The sequence below is a fragment of the Miniopterus schreibersii genome, assembly GCF_964146895.1.
Source record: "Miniopterus schreibersii genome assembly, chromosome: 2".
NCBI lineage: Eukaryota > Metazoa > Chordata > Mammalia > Chiroptera > Miniopteridae > Miniopterus > Miniopterus schreibersii.
Window position 1 is genome coordinate 99,370,789 of NC_138102.1, and position 12,322 is coordinate 99,383,110.

The 12,322-nt window shown below is 38.9% G+C and overlaps 1 long non-coding RNA gene across 1 annotated transcript in view; it reads left to right on the plus strand.

Moving 5' to 3' along the window:
- Positions 1–12,322, plus strand: part of LOC308553664 — a 107,353-nt gene that overhangs the window by 41,088 nt on the left and 53,943 nt on the right. The gene's annotated exons all lie outside the window — the stretch shown is intronic.

Here is a 12,322-nt window from a genome sequence, read left to right on the forward strand (position 1 = left end):
TTCTATATAATTCCCTAGGTTAGAACGAGGACCAGTTGGTGAAAGACTAAAAAGAGAGTTTGACTCAATTTAAGAAATATTTATGTAACAGCATTATCATGGCTAAGGAAATTGACTTGGCATAGAGGCATTCTTTTCCCTGGAAGTGTTTTTGCAAAGGCTGGGTAAAGTAGATTGGTAGTTAGAGAAGTGGGTTAGATGACCTCAAAGCCCTTTTAACTCTAAGGTGACTTTATAGTCCAGGATTCCATCATCAACATTTATTGGAGCCCAGTTTTGCACAGGGCATTGGGCATATACAAGAAATCTATAAGCCTGGTCTTTGCCCTCAAGAGTCATACACATATATACACATAAAAATACACAAATAATAACACAAAACTATATATACTAGGGTATGTTATACCCTCAATAGTGTTGAGGATCACTATGATTATGTTTAGAATTAAATTCTTAGTTACATTATTTAGACTGGTGTGCAGCAACTAAGGAATTTTTTGCTAGAATTGAGGGACATATATTAGAACACTGCTTGTATAAAAAAATGAAAAAAGAGAACCCTAAAAAAATGTGAGATTCAGTGTAACTTTTTTCAGCCTACAGAAAAACACATTATACAATTATTGTTCTTCCTCACTTTACACATTTAAAATATTTACAGAAGGCCCTGGCCGGGTACCTCAGCTGGTTAGAGCGTGATCCTGATAGACTAAGGTTGCAGGTTTGATACCCAGTCAGGGCACATACAGGAATCAACCAATGAATGCATAAATAAGTGGAACAACAAATTGATGTTTCTCCCTCCTCTCTCTAAAAATAAATTAATTAATAAAATTTAAAAATTTACCTAAAATCATAAAAAGCTAGGACATTAAAAACATTAGCATAAGAAGTAATTTGGAGTAAATTAAATTAATGTCAATATCTTAAGGATTTGATAAATTGCTTTTTCTTAGGTCTTTCCTCTTTCTGACACTTCTCTTGAGAAAGTAGAATCTTTTTTTGTTTTAATCTAATTTCCCACTAATTGTATAAGCAACCTGCGGTATTTTGTGAGGTCCATACAGATTAATATTTCAAGCACAATAATCCTTATACATTCTAGTTTGACCCTGGAGATATGGTAATGAATTGGAGGTTTTGAATTAAAGCTACTTTTGAGGTCCCAAAGCTTCAAAAATCTTAGGTAGAAAAAAGAGAACATATTCCTCTGAAATGTTGATGTCTTACTTGTTTTCTTAAGTTTTTCATCTACAAATTGAGAATTTCTCCCTGAAATTTAGATTTAATATATTACATTATACTGTGAAATGTGGTTTGTCTTTTCCTAAATTTAGGATGGGGATTTTAAAAAATAATTCTAGACATTCAGTGTATTAGTGTATTCAGTGCATTAGTTAGAACTTTGTTTGCTAGCAAAGCGACTAACTAAAATTAGCCAGTACACAAAAAGGGATGTGGACCGATAGAAGAATAAAGTTGGGCTGCAAGAAGGGAGTAGACCCTGGAACCAGACGCCATTAGGACTCACGAAGCTCTTTCTCCTGCCCTTGTTGTCGGTTCTCTGCTTCTTCATGAAGTACCTTAATGATGGAGTGTCCTTTGAATTTGCTTCTTTTTATAGATAAGATTTTTGTGCTGCTTCATCCCCTCCACAGATCCTGGATTTACATGTTATAGCTAAAGCCATACGAGAGCTGAACTGCCTATTTCCTGAACTCAAGTTCAATTTCCCAAGATAAAGAATCTCTTCAGGGTCCAACTAGCTATGGATAGAGGGGGAGGATCACTAAGTCTGCTAGTAAAAATGTAAGCACATGAGCCCACTCCCAGGGAACCGGGTTTTAAGAGAAATGTGAAGGGGGCAGATAGCTCCTTAGGCTGGACAGACATCCAGCATGGTTTATTGTAGTCAAGTATTACTCTAGGAATGTGCATATTGTATCTACACACACACACACACACACACACACACACACACACACACACAGTATGTCATTATGTGGGGGGAGGATTTCTAATTATCATAATCCTGCAAAATATTATTATCCTCATTATAAACTGAGGAAAGTGAGGCTGAAAGAAGGTAAATTACTAGCCCCAAATCCTAGTTAGTAGGTGACCAAACATGGATTCAAATTCAAGTCTGCCCAGCTCCCAAGCCTGTATTCTTTTCGCTTTACAACCCTGAGTTAGTCTGGGCAATCCTGAAAGCAGAGACTGTACCAAAGACTTGGGTGCAAGTAGTTTGAGAATATGACCCTTGGGGGCAGACTGAGAAACAAGAATGACCCCAGGAAGGGGGGGAAGCCAATCCAAGGATCCTTTCTTTTTTATTGTTGAAAGTATTACAGATGTTCCCCTTTTTCCCCCATTGATCCCCTCCACCCCACATCCACCCTACCCCCAGGCCTTCCCCATACCAATGCCTGTGTCTATGGGTTATGCTTATAAACATATAAGTTCTTTCATTAATCTCTCCCTGCCCATTCCCCCCTCCCCACCTTCCCTCTGACATCCCTCAGTCTGTGCATGCTACTATATCTCTGGATCTATTTTGTTCATCAGTTTATTTTGTTTATTACATTCCATATATAAGTGAGATCATATGGTACTTGTCTTTCTCTGACTGGCTTATTTTGCTTAGCATAATGATCTCCAGGTCCATCCATGCTGTCCCAAAGGGTAAGAGATTCTTCTTTTTTATAGCTGCATAGTACTCCATGGTGTAAATGTCCCGCAGCTTTTTTATCGACTCATCTACTGATAGGCACTTGGGCTGTTTCCAGATCTTAGCTATTGTAAGTTGCGATGCTATGAACGTGGAGGTGCATAGATTCTTTCTCATTGGTGTTCCGGTATTCTTAGGATATATCCCCAGAAGTGGGATCACTGAGTCAAATGACAGTTCCATTTTTAATTTTTTGAGGAAACTCTACACTGTTTTCCATAGTGGCTGCACCAGTCTGCATTCCCACCAGCAGTAGTGTACTAGGGTTCCCCTTTTCTCCACATCCTCACCAGCACTTGTCATTTGTTGATTTGTTGATGGCAGCCATTCTGACAGGTGTGAAGTGATACCTCATTGTGGTTTTAATTTGCACCTCTCTGATGATTAGTGACTTTGAGCATTTTTTCATGTCTCTTGGCCATCTATCTGTATGTCCTCTTTGGAGAAGTGTCTATTTAGGTCCTTTGCCCATTTTTTAATTGGATTGTCTTCCTTTTGTTAAGTTGCATGAGTTCCTTATATATTTTGGATATTAACCCTTTATCAGATGTGTCATTAGCAAATATGTTCTCCCAAACAGTGGGCTTCCTTTTCATTTTGTTGATGGTTTCTTTTGCTGTGCAGAAGTTTTTTATTTTGATGTAGCCCCATTTCTTTATTTTCTCCTTAGTTTCTCTTGCCCTAGGAGATGTAGGGGCAAACATATTGCTACAAGAGATGTCTGAGATTTTGCTGCCTACGTTTTCTTCTAGGATTTTTATGGTTTCACATCTTACATTTAAGTCTTTTATCCATTTTGAGTTTATTTTTGTATATGGTGTAAGTTGGTGGTCTAGTTTCATTTTTTTGCATGTATTTGTCCAATTTTCCCATCACCATTTATTGAAGAGACTATCTTTACTCCATTGTATGCTCTTGTCTCCTTTGTCAAATATTAATTGACCATAATGGCATGGGTCGATTTGTGGGTTTGTTCTGTTTGACTGATCTATATGTCTGTTCTTATGCCAGTACCAGGCTGTTTTGATTACAGTGGCTTTGTAGTATAACTTGATATCTAGTATTGTGATCCCTCCAACTTTGTTCTTCTTTCTCAAGATTGCTGTGGCTATTCGGGGTCTTTTTAAATTCCATATAAATTTTCAAAATGTTTGCTCTAGATCAGTGAAATATTCTGTTGGTAGGGGTTGCATTGAATCTATAGATTGCTTAGGGTAGTATGGACATTTTAATGATGTTAATTCTTCCAACCATGAGCACGATATATTCTTCCACTTGTTTATATCTTCCTCTTTCTCTTTTTGCAACGTCCTATAGATTTTCGAATACAGATCTTTTACCTTCTTGGTTAAGTTTATTCTAAATATCTAAAATTTTTTGTTGCAATGGTAAAGGGGATTGTTTTTTTTATTTTCTCTTTCTAATAGTTCACTATTGGTGTATAAAATGCCATCGATTTCTGGGTGTTAATTTTGTATGCTGCTACCTTGCTGAATTCATTTATAAAATCTAGTAGATTTTTGGTGGAGTCTTTAGGCTTTTCTATGTACAATATCATGTCATCTACAAATGACAGCTTTACTTCCTCCTTTCCAATTTGGATGCCTTTTATGTTTTCTTTTTGTCTGATCAAAAAGACTAAGACTTCCAGTAGCTAAGACTTCCAGTAGCCACTTCCAGTGGCTAAGACTTCCAGTACTATGTTGAATAAGAGTGGTGAAAGTGGACACCACTGTCTTATTCCTGTTCTTAAGAGAAATGGTTTTAGTTTTTACCCATTGAATATATGATGTTGGCTGTAGGTGTGTCATATATGGCCTTTATTATGTTGAGGTATGATCCCTCTATTCCCACTTTGCTGAGAGTTTTTATCAAAAATGGGTGTTGGGTTTTATTGAATGCTTTTTCTGCATCTATTGATATGATCATGTGATTTTTGTCTTTCAATTTGTTTATGTGGTGTATCACATTTATTGATTTGCGAATCTTGTACCAGCCTTGCATCCCTGGAATAAATCCCACTTGGTCATGGTGTATGATCTTTTTAATATATTGCTGGATCCAATTTGCTAATATTTTGCTGAGGATTTTAGCATCTATGTTCATCAGAGATATTGGCATGTAATTCTCTTTCTTTGTAGTGTCTTTATCTGGTTTTGGAATTAGGTTAATGCTGGCCTTGTAAGAAGAGCTTGGAAGTGTTCCTTCCTCTTAGATTTTTTGAAATAATTTGAGGAGGGTAGGTGTTAGTTCTTCTTTGAATATTTGGTTAAACTCCCCTGTGAAGCCATCTGGGCCAGGGCTTTTGTGTGCTGGGAGCCCTTAGATTACTGCTTCAACTTCATCAGCAGTTATCAGCCTATTCAGGTTTTCTGACTCTTCCCGATTGAGTTTTGGGAAGTTGTATTTTTCTAGGAGTTTGTCCATTTCATCCAGGTTGTCCAGCTTGGTGGCATATAGTTGTTCATAGTATTTTCTTGTAATCCTTTATATTTCTTTTGGGTCAGTTGCTACTTCACCTCTTTCATTTCTGATTTTGTTTATTTGGGTCCTCTCTCTCTGTTTCTTGATAAGTCTGGCTAAAAGAGTATCAATCTTGTTTATCTTTTCAAAGAACCAGCTCTTGGTTTCATTGGTCTTTTATATTTTTTTTAGTCTCTCTGTCATTTAATTCTGCTCTGATTTTTATTATTTTCTTCCTTCTACTTACGCTGGGCTTTTCTTATTGTTCTCTAAGTTTTTAAGTTGTAGGGTTGGAGAGTCTATTAAAAGTTTTTCTTGTTTTTTGAGGTAAGCTTGTTGTACTATGAACTTCACTCTCTGGACTGCTTTCATTGTGATCCATAGATTTGGAGTTGTGTGTTCATTTTCATTTGTTTCCAGGAAGTTTTTTATTTCTTTCTTGATCTTTTTGGTAACCCATTCATTCTTTTAAAACATGCTATTTAGCATCCATGTTTTTTAGTGTTTTTATTGTAGTTGATTTCTAATTTCATGCCATTGTGATTCGAGAAGATGCTTGATATAATTTCAGTCTTTTTGAACTTGTAGAGACTTGTTTTGTTTCCTAGCATGTGGTCTATCTTTGAGAATGTCCCATGTGCACTTGAGAAGAATATATATTCTGCAGCTTTGGGGTGGAATGTTCTGTAAATGTCAATTAAATATCTGAACTAGTGTGCCATTTAGGGTCACTGTTTCCTTATTTTTTTTTTGTCTGGAAGACCTACCCATTGAAATCAGTGGGGTGTTAAAGTCCCCTACTATGACTGTATTGCTGTCGATCTCTCAAAGTCCTCTAGAAGTTTCTTTAATAAATTTAGGTGCTCCTATGTTGGGTTCATATATGTTTATCAGGGTTAGATCCTCTTGTTGGATTGATCCCTTTAGTATTATGTAGTGACCTTTCTTGTCTCTTGTTATGGTCTTCATTTTGAAGTCTGTTTTGTCCAATATGAGTGTTGCTATCCAGCTATTATTTTTCATTTCCATTTTTTTTGGAAAAATTTTTTCATCCTTTCACTCTCACCCTGAGTCTTTTGTTCTGAGGTGGGTCTCTTGTAGACAGCATATATTTGAGACATGTTTTCTTATCCATTCAGCCACCCTATATCTTCTTATTGGGGCATTTAATCCATTTACATTTAAGGTTATTATTGATAGATACTTATCTATTGCCATTTCAATTCTTTATGCCTATGTTCTTTTCTCTCTCTCTCTATTTTTACTTCTAATTACAGCAGTCCCTTTAGTATTTTGTTCAATGCTGCTTTGGTGGTGATAAACTCCTTTAGCCTTCTCTTGTTTGGGAAGCTCTTTATTTCACCATCTATCTTGAATGATAGTCTTGCTGGATAGAGTAGTCTTGGTTTCAGATCCTTGCTTTTCATTTCTTTGAATACTTCATGCTATTCCCTCCTGGCCTGTAGAGTTTCTGATGAGAAGTCAGCTGACAGCCTTATGGGAGCTCCTTTGTAGATAACAGCTTGCTTTTCTCTAGCTTCCTTTAAGATTCTCTCTTTGTCTAGAATTCTTGGCATTTTAATTATGATGTGTCTGAGTATGGGCCTCTTTGGATTCTTCTTGCTTGGGACTCTCTGTGCCTCCTGAACTTGTGTGACTTTTTCCTTGACCAGGTTAAGGAAGTTTTCTGCCTTTATTTCTTCAAACAAGTTCTCTAACCTTGCTTACTTTCAAACCCTTCTGGCACTCTTATAATGTGAATATTGTTACATTTCATGTTGTCCCAGAGCTTTCGTAGACTGTCCTCCTGTTTTTTAATTGTTTTTCTTTTTGGGTCTCTGATTGAATGATTTTTTTCTACCCTGTCTTCTTATTTGCTGATCTGATCCTCAGCTTCCTCTAATCTGCTGTTTATTCCTTCTAATGTATTCTTTATTTCTGCTATGACATTCTTAATTTTCTTCATAGTTTCCATATCTTTTTTTCATGCTGTTGAGCATCCTAACAATCAGTATTCTGAACTCTATATCTGATAGATTGTCTCCATTTCATTTAGCTCTTTTTCTGGAGACTTCTCTCGTTCTTTCATTTGGGGCTTGTTTTTTATCTCCCCATTTTGGGTGTCTGTTTGTGTTTGTTTCTATGTATTATTTAGATCTCCTAGGACTCTCAGTCTTTTTGGAGGGTCTCTGGTGCAGACCAATGTCAGATATAGTTTGTGACTGGCCCTGAGTACCCTATTTGGAGCTTTCAACAACCCTTGGCCTGAGGTTTCCTATGCTTGGGCTGGGTGTGGTTGGACGGGACCAAGATGCACACCAAGACCCAGGTCCCAAAGCAGATCAGGCAAAGACTCAAAGCACTCTGAGGTCTGCCTCTGTCTGCAGGCTGATTAATCTGATTCTCTTTATGAGCCTCAGGCTGTAAAACTACTCTGTGTATGGCTAGAGGTTTTCCAGCATGGTGGCGCAATTGCTTTCCCCCTCAGGCAAAAGCAACAAATTGTCTGCCTGAGTAAGACTTCCTCTGCAGTCTGGGGGAATGGAATGACTCTGCTCACAGGAACCAGATAGGAACCTTCTGATCTCACTCTCCAGAGCTCACTCTTCACACAGCTCCAGTCTACTCTGCCCTCTCTCTGCTGGAGCCCAAGGTGAGTGGCTACACCTGAAACTTGGTGTGTTGGCACTTAAGAGGATGCCTGCAGTACCAGCCATCTCTCCCTGGCAGACAGAAACCCGGGCACTTTTCACAGCCAGATGTTATGTGGGCACCTTTCTCAGTTCTGGTGCTTCTGGGTTGGAAGCCCAGCCTGGGGTTTAGGCCCCAGAGTCCTCAGTGGGAACCCCCCACAGCTGAGATATCCCTCTGGACCTTCAGCTGCTGCCCGTGGGAGCCCAGCCAGCCCTCTCAAGCCTCCACACTTCCTACCAGTCTCTATGTGGTCTCCACTTTTCCTCCTTGGTTATGAGGTTGCTCTCCAGCTAGTCTTCAGTTGCAGTTGATTATTCAGGGTGGTTTTTCTATATTTTAGTTATAAATCCAGTTTGGTCCTGGGAGAGTGTCAGTGTTGGTTCCACTCAATCCACCATCATGTTTAATCTCCAAGGATCCCTTTCAAGTTGGCAGCCATTATGAACATCTGCTACTTGATCCTGTGGGAGCTTCTGAGGAACCTTACAAAATGTGTCTCAAAGTTAGCCACCCTGGGATCAAAAGTGAGGGAAGCATTTTTTCATGAACTTGTGTCCCTCAATGGTCAAGCCGAGGTGTGTGCGTACCTGAGAGCCAAGTGGTTCTGTGGGAATCCTTTGCCACCGCACTGTGTGGCCCTGGGGCCAGAATCAGAAGTTCACAGCACAGGCTTAGAGCAAGGTACTGTCAGGTTGCACCTGCACAAGGCCAGTACAAGTCTATGCAGGACTGGGTACCGGTGGCAGCTTTTGAAATGAGGCGAAATCAAGAAGACCTGAGTGGTACCCAGACAGTTATAATGAGAGAGTGGTACGCATTTATCTATTCAGTCAACAACAAATACCAGGCAGCGTATGAAGTGCAAGAGGGGTTGAAGTGAGTCTAGTTAAATTTCAGATACTACGGAAAAGGAAAAAGACAATATGATAGAAGTGGTACGTGCTTCAATAGAACTACAAAAGGTATAGAAACACAGGCTGGGGCAAAAATAGGTTTATATTTTTTCATATGGAAAATAATACAATAATAAATAATACTACAAGAATAAACTGTTCCACCTACTCACAACTGTAAACCTACTTTTGCCCCAACCTGTACAGAAGAGACACCTAATGCATAGTGTGTGTGTGTGTGTGTGTGTGTGTGTGTGTGTATTAGATAGCCATGTCATTTTACTAGAGCTTAGCCTTGAAAGATAGGTAACAGCCAATTGGGGACAAATTTGAATATTAACTGTGTATTCCAATTATATTTCAATACAAGATATCCTGAGTGTGATCATTGTATTGTGGTGATGTAAGAGAAAGCTCTATGGTTAGATACATGCTGCAGGATTTGAGAGTAAAATATCATAAGGTCTGCAAGTTACTTTCAAATAATTCAGCAAAAGTAAATATGAACACAAGTGTGGCAAAATGTTAGCAACTGATGACTGTAGGTGAAGAGTATATGGATGTTTCTTGTACTAATTTTAAACTTTTGAAATTTTCCAAAATTAAAAAAATGGAGGAAAAAGTTAGTGAATTGGGGCCATGGGCAGGGACTGGGAGACGGTGAGGAAAAGCTATCTCCGATGAGATTGACAGACACACCAAGGTGTGAGGAAGCTTGGGGCTTTTCAGAAATTCCAAGTCGTCAGGTATGACTGAAATATAAAATGCTTATGGTAGGACAGTGACAAAAGTGAGGCGAGAGAAGGCAGTGGGCTGCGCTGGAGTGTCTGGGCTGTTTCCTGTAGGCATCAGGGTGACATTGAAAGGTTCCATGCATCTTTTGCATTTTGGATGATCGCATTAGCAGCAGTTTAACAAGCATGGTATAGAAAGGGGCAAAATTATGGCAGAAAGATTAGTTCACATGATGTTACAGTAGTTAGATGTAGACCTAAAGGAAAATGGTGCCCGAGAGAAAATGGAGCAAACAGCTTTAAAATGACATAGGGCAGAAAAATCAACAGGTCTCGGCAATCAGTTTCACTCAGTGAATTCCTAAGAAGGGAAGCTTGGTCCAGTTCAGTTTGAGGAGTCTTTTAAACCCGAAGGGGAGATGTGTGGAAGGATAAAATCATGGAACCTTTTCAGCCATCACTGATAAATCAGGGCTTTATTTATCTTTTGTTACCATATCTGGTACATAAAATAATATGATAATAAATAATACTACAAGAATAAACTGTTTCACCTACTCACTTGGCATGAAGTAGTTGTTCAATAAATTTTATAAAATTGTAGAAATAACGGTAGTGGATAGTAAAATGTTTTCTTCAGTTGCTGATACTCAGGGGAAAATGCTCTATATTTTGTGAATGTTCTCTCCCCGAGGGCTAAGCATTTGCCGAACATCTGTCTTCTGACACCTGTTGGACTGATTTACATTCAATCTAAAGTGAACACATGCCAGGTTAGTGCCACTCAAAGTACCTGCAATTTTAAAAATCTGTCAGATGTGTCTAGAATTTGTTTCACCTTCCACCAACTAGTTTGTCTCAGTTTATAAAATACAAGTATTTCTACTTCTTAGTAAACTTAATACATGAAATGTACATTTGCAGAACTTGCAAAGTAGGAAGCATATTTTGTGCAACGTGAATTTTCTTTTCTGTTGTTAATTTTTTTATTTATTGATTTGAGAGAGCAAGAGGAAGGGAGAGAGAGAAAGTGAAACATCAATTAGTTGTTGCACTTATTTATGCATTCATTGGTTGATGTGCTCTGACCCAGAATCAAACCTGCAACCTTGGTGTATCGGGATGACACTCTAACCAACTGAGCTACCCAGCCAGGGTGCAACATTAATTTTCAAATGTAGAAATTTCTTCTCGGGAGTGATGCTTGTGCTTGAGTAGCAATGACAGAACAAATAAGGTGCTGAAGCCGAGCTCACCTAGCCACCACAAATGCTCTGGTGCAAGAAGAGGTGGCCTGGTGTGTTATCAGAAGATTCCTTTGGTGGGTGGTGAGCTGAACAAAGAAGGCAAGTAATTGATAATACAAAGAGACACTCCCTAAGTCAAAGAGACGTGATGGATGTCCGGGCACAAGTTAGATTTTCTGTCCTTGACATCCCTCCCCCACCATGTTAGGGAGGCCACGTGCTCTCATCCCACTCTCACCCTCAGCACTTACCAGACTTGTAATAGCTTATAACTAACTGTCTGCTTTCCTCCCCTGACTTACACAGGCCCTAGGGAAGCCACCTGCCATTTCATCCCTAGTGTTCAGCATGGGGCCTAGCACAAGGTCAGTGTTCCATAGTTCTTACATATATGAATGAACATGTGAACAAATAAACACACGTGACTTCCTAAAAGGATCACAGCTCCCAATAGTCATAACAGGACTAGTAACAACACTTTTTTTATAATGAGTTTCAATTTCGTGTTTTAAAGAAAACATGAGATTGTTTTAATATCACACACATTCCAGTTAGAGTCTTTCTAGTAAATATGAATATAAACTTACAAAAATCCAAGCTCTTGTACTTTAAAAATTAGTATTTATTACTAAAGTGCTGTTTTAGAATGCTACCCCAATCTGGCCCAACCTTCCTTAAATTCTTTTGATTCCAATAAAACTAAAATTTTAGGACACCAAGAAAGAAAGCAGCAAAAAGGAGCTCATGCTGTTCCTTTATTTACTGTCAGGGACACTGTTAACAGTGACTGCTTCCAGCTCTTTGCTCTGCACTGAGGGCCTTTGCCGTCCAAGGCCAGCACTTCCAAATGGTGTGATTCATTTGGTCTCAGGGACAAGCCCTGAGGAGTTGGTCCATAGTTCACAGCACAGCTCTGTGGGCATTTCCTGCCATGACAGAGATGGTCTGACTCTTTATAGGTCCTCTGGAGCAATGGCTGTAGGACCTGAGTGACATCTTATCATAACTGAATGGAAACACAGAAGCAAGCTTAATTCTAGGCAAAGAGGGACTTCTCTCATAAGAATTCTGCAAACAATGCATATTCTTTTAATTTTGTTACAATTCATGTAATTTATCTTTTGGGAAAGAGGCACACAGATCTTGATGTAATTTGTGTGCTAGTCACTGCTTATTATTGAACTATCCTTCTTTATGGAAGTAAAAAAAATTTGTGATATCAGGGTTTGCCACAATGGGTGCTTATATCACCATTTAAAAATCTGAAACATTGCCCTGACTGGTGTGGCTCGGTGGAAAGCATCAGCCCTCGCACCAGAGGGTTGCAGGTTCAATTCCCCGTCAAGGGCACGTACCTGGGTTTCAGATTTTATCTCTGACTCCGGTTGGGGCACGTGTGGGAGGCAACCAATCGCTGTGTGTCTCTTACATTGATATTTCTCTCTCCTCCCCCCCCCACCCTTCCTCCTTCCGTCCCTTCCACTGTCTCTAAAAGTCAATGGAAAAAATATCCTCGGGTAAGTATTAACAAAAAATAAAAATAAATAAATAAATCTGAAA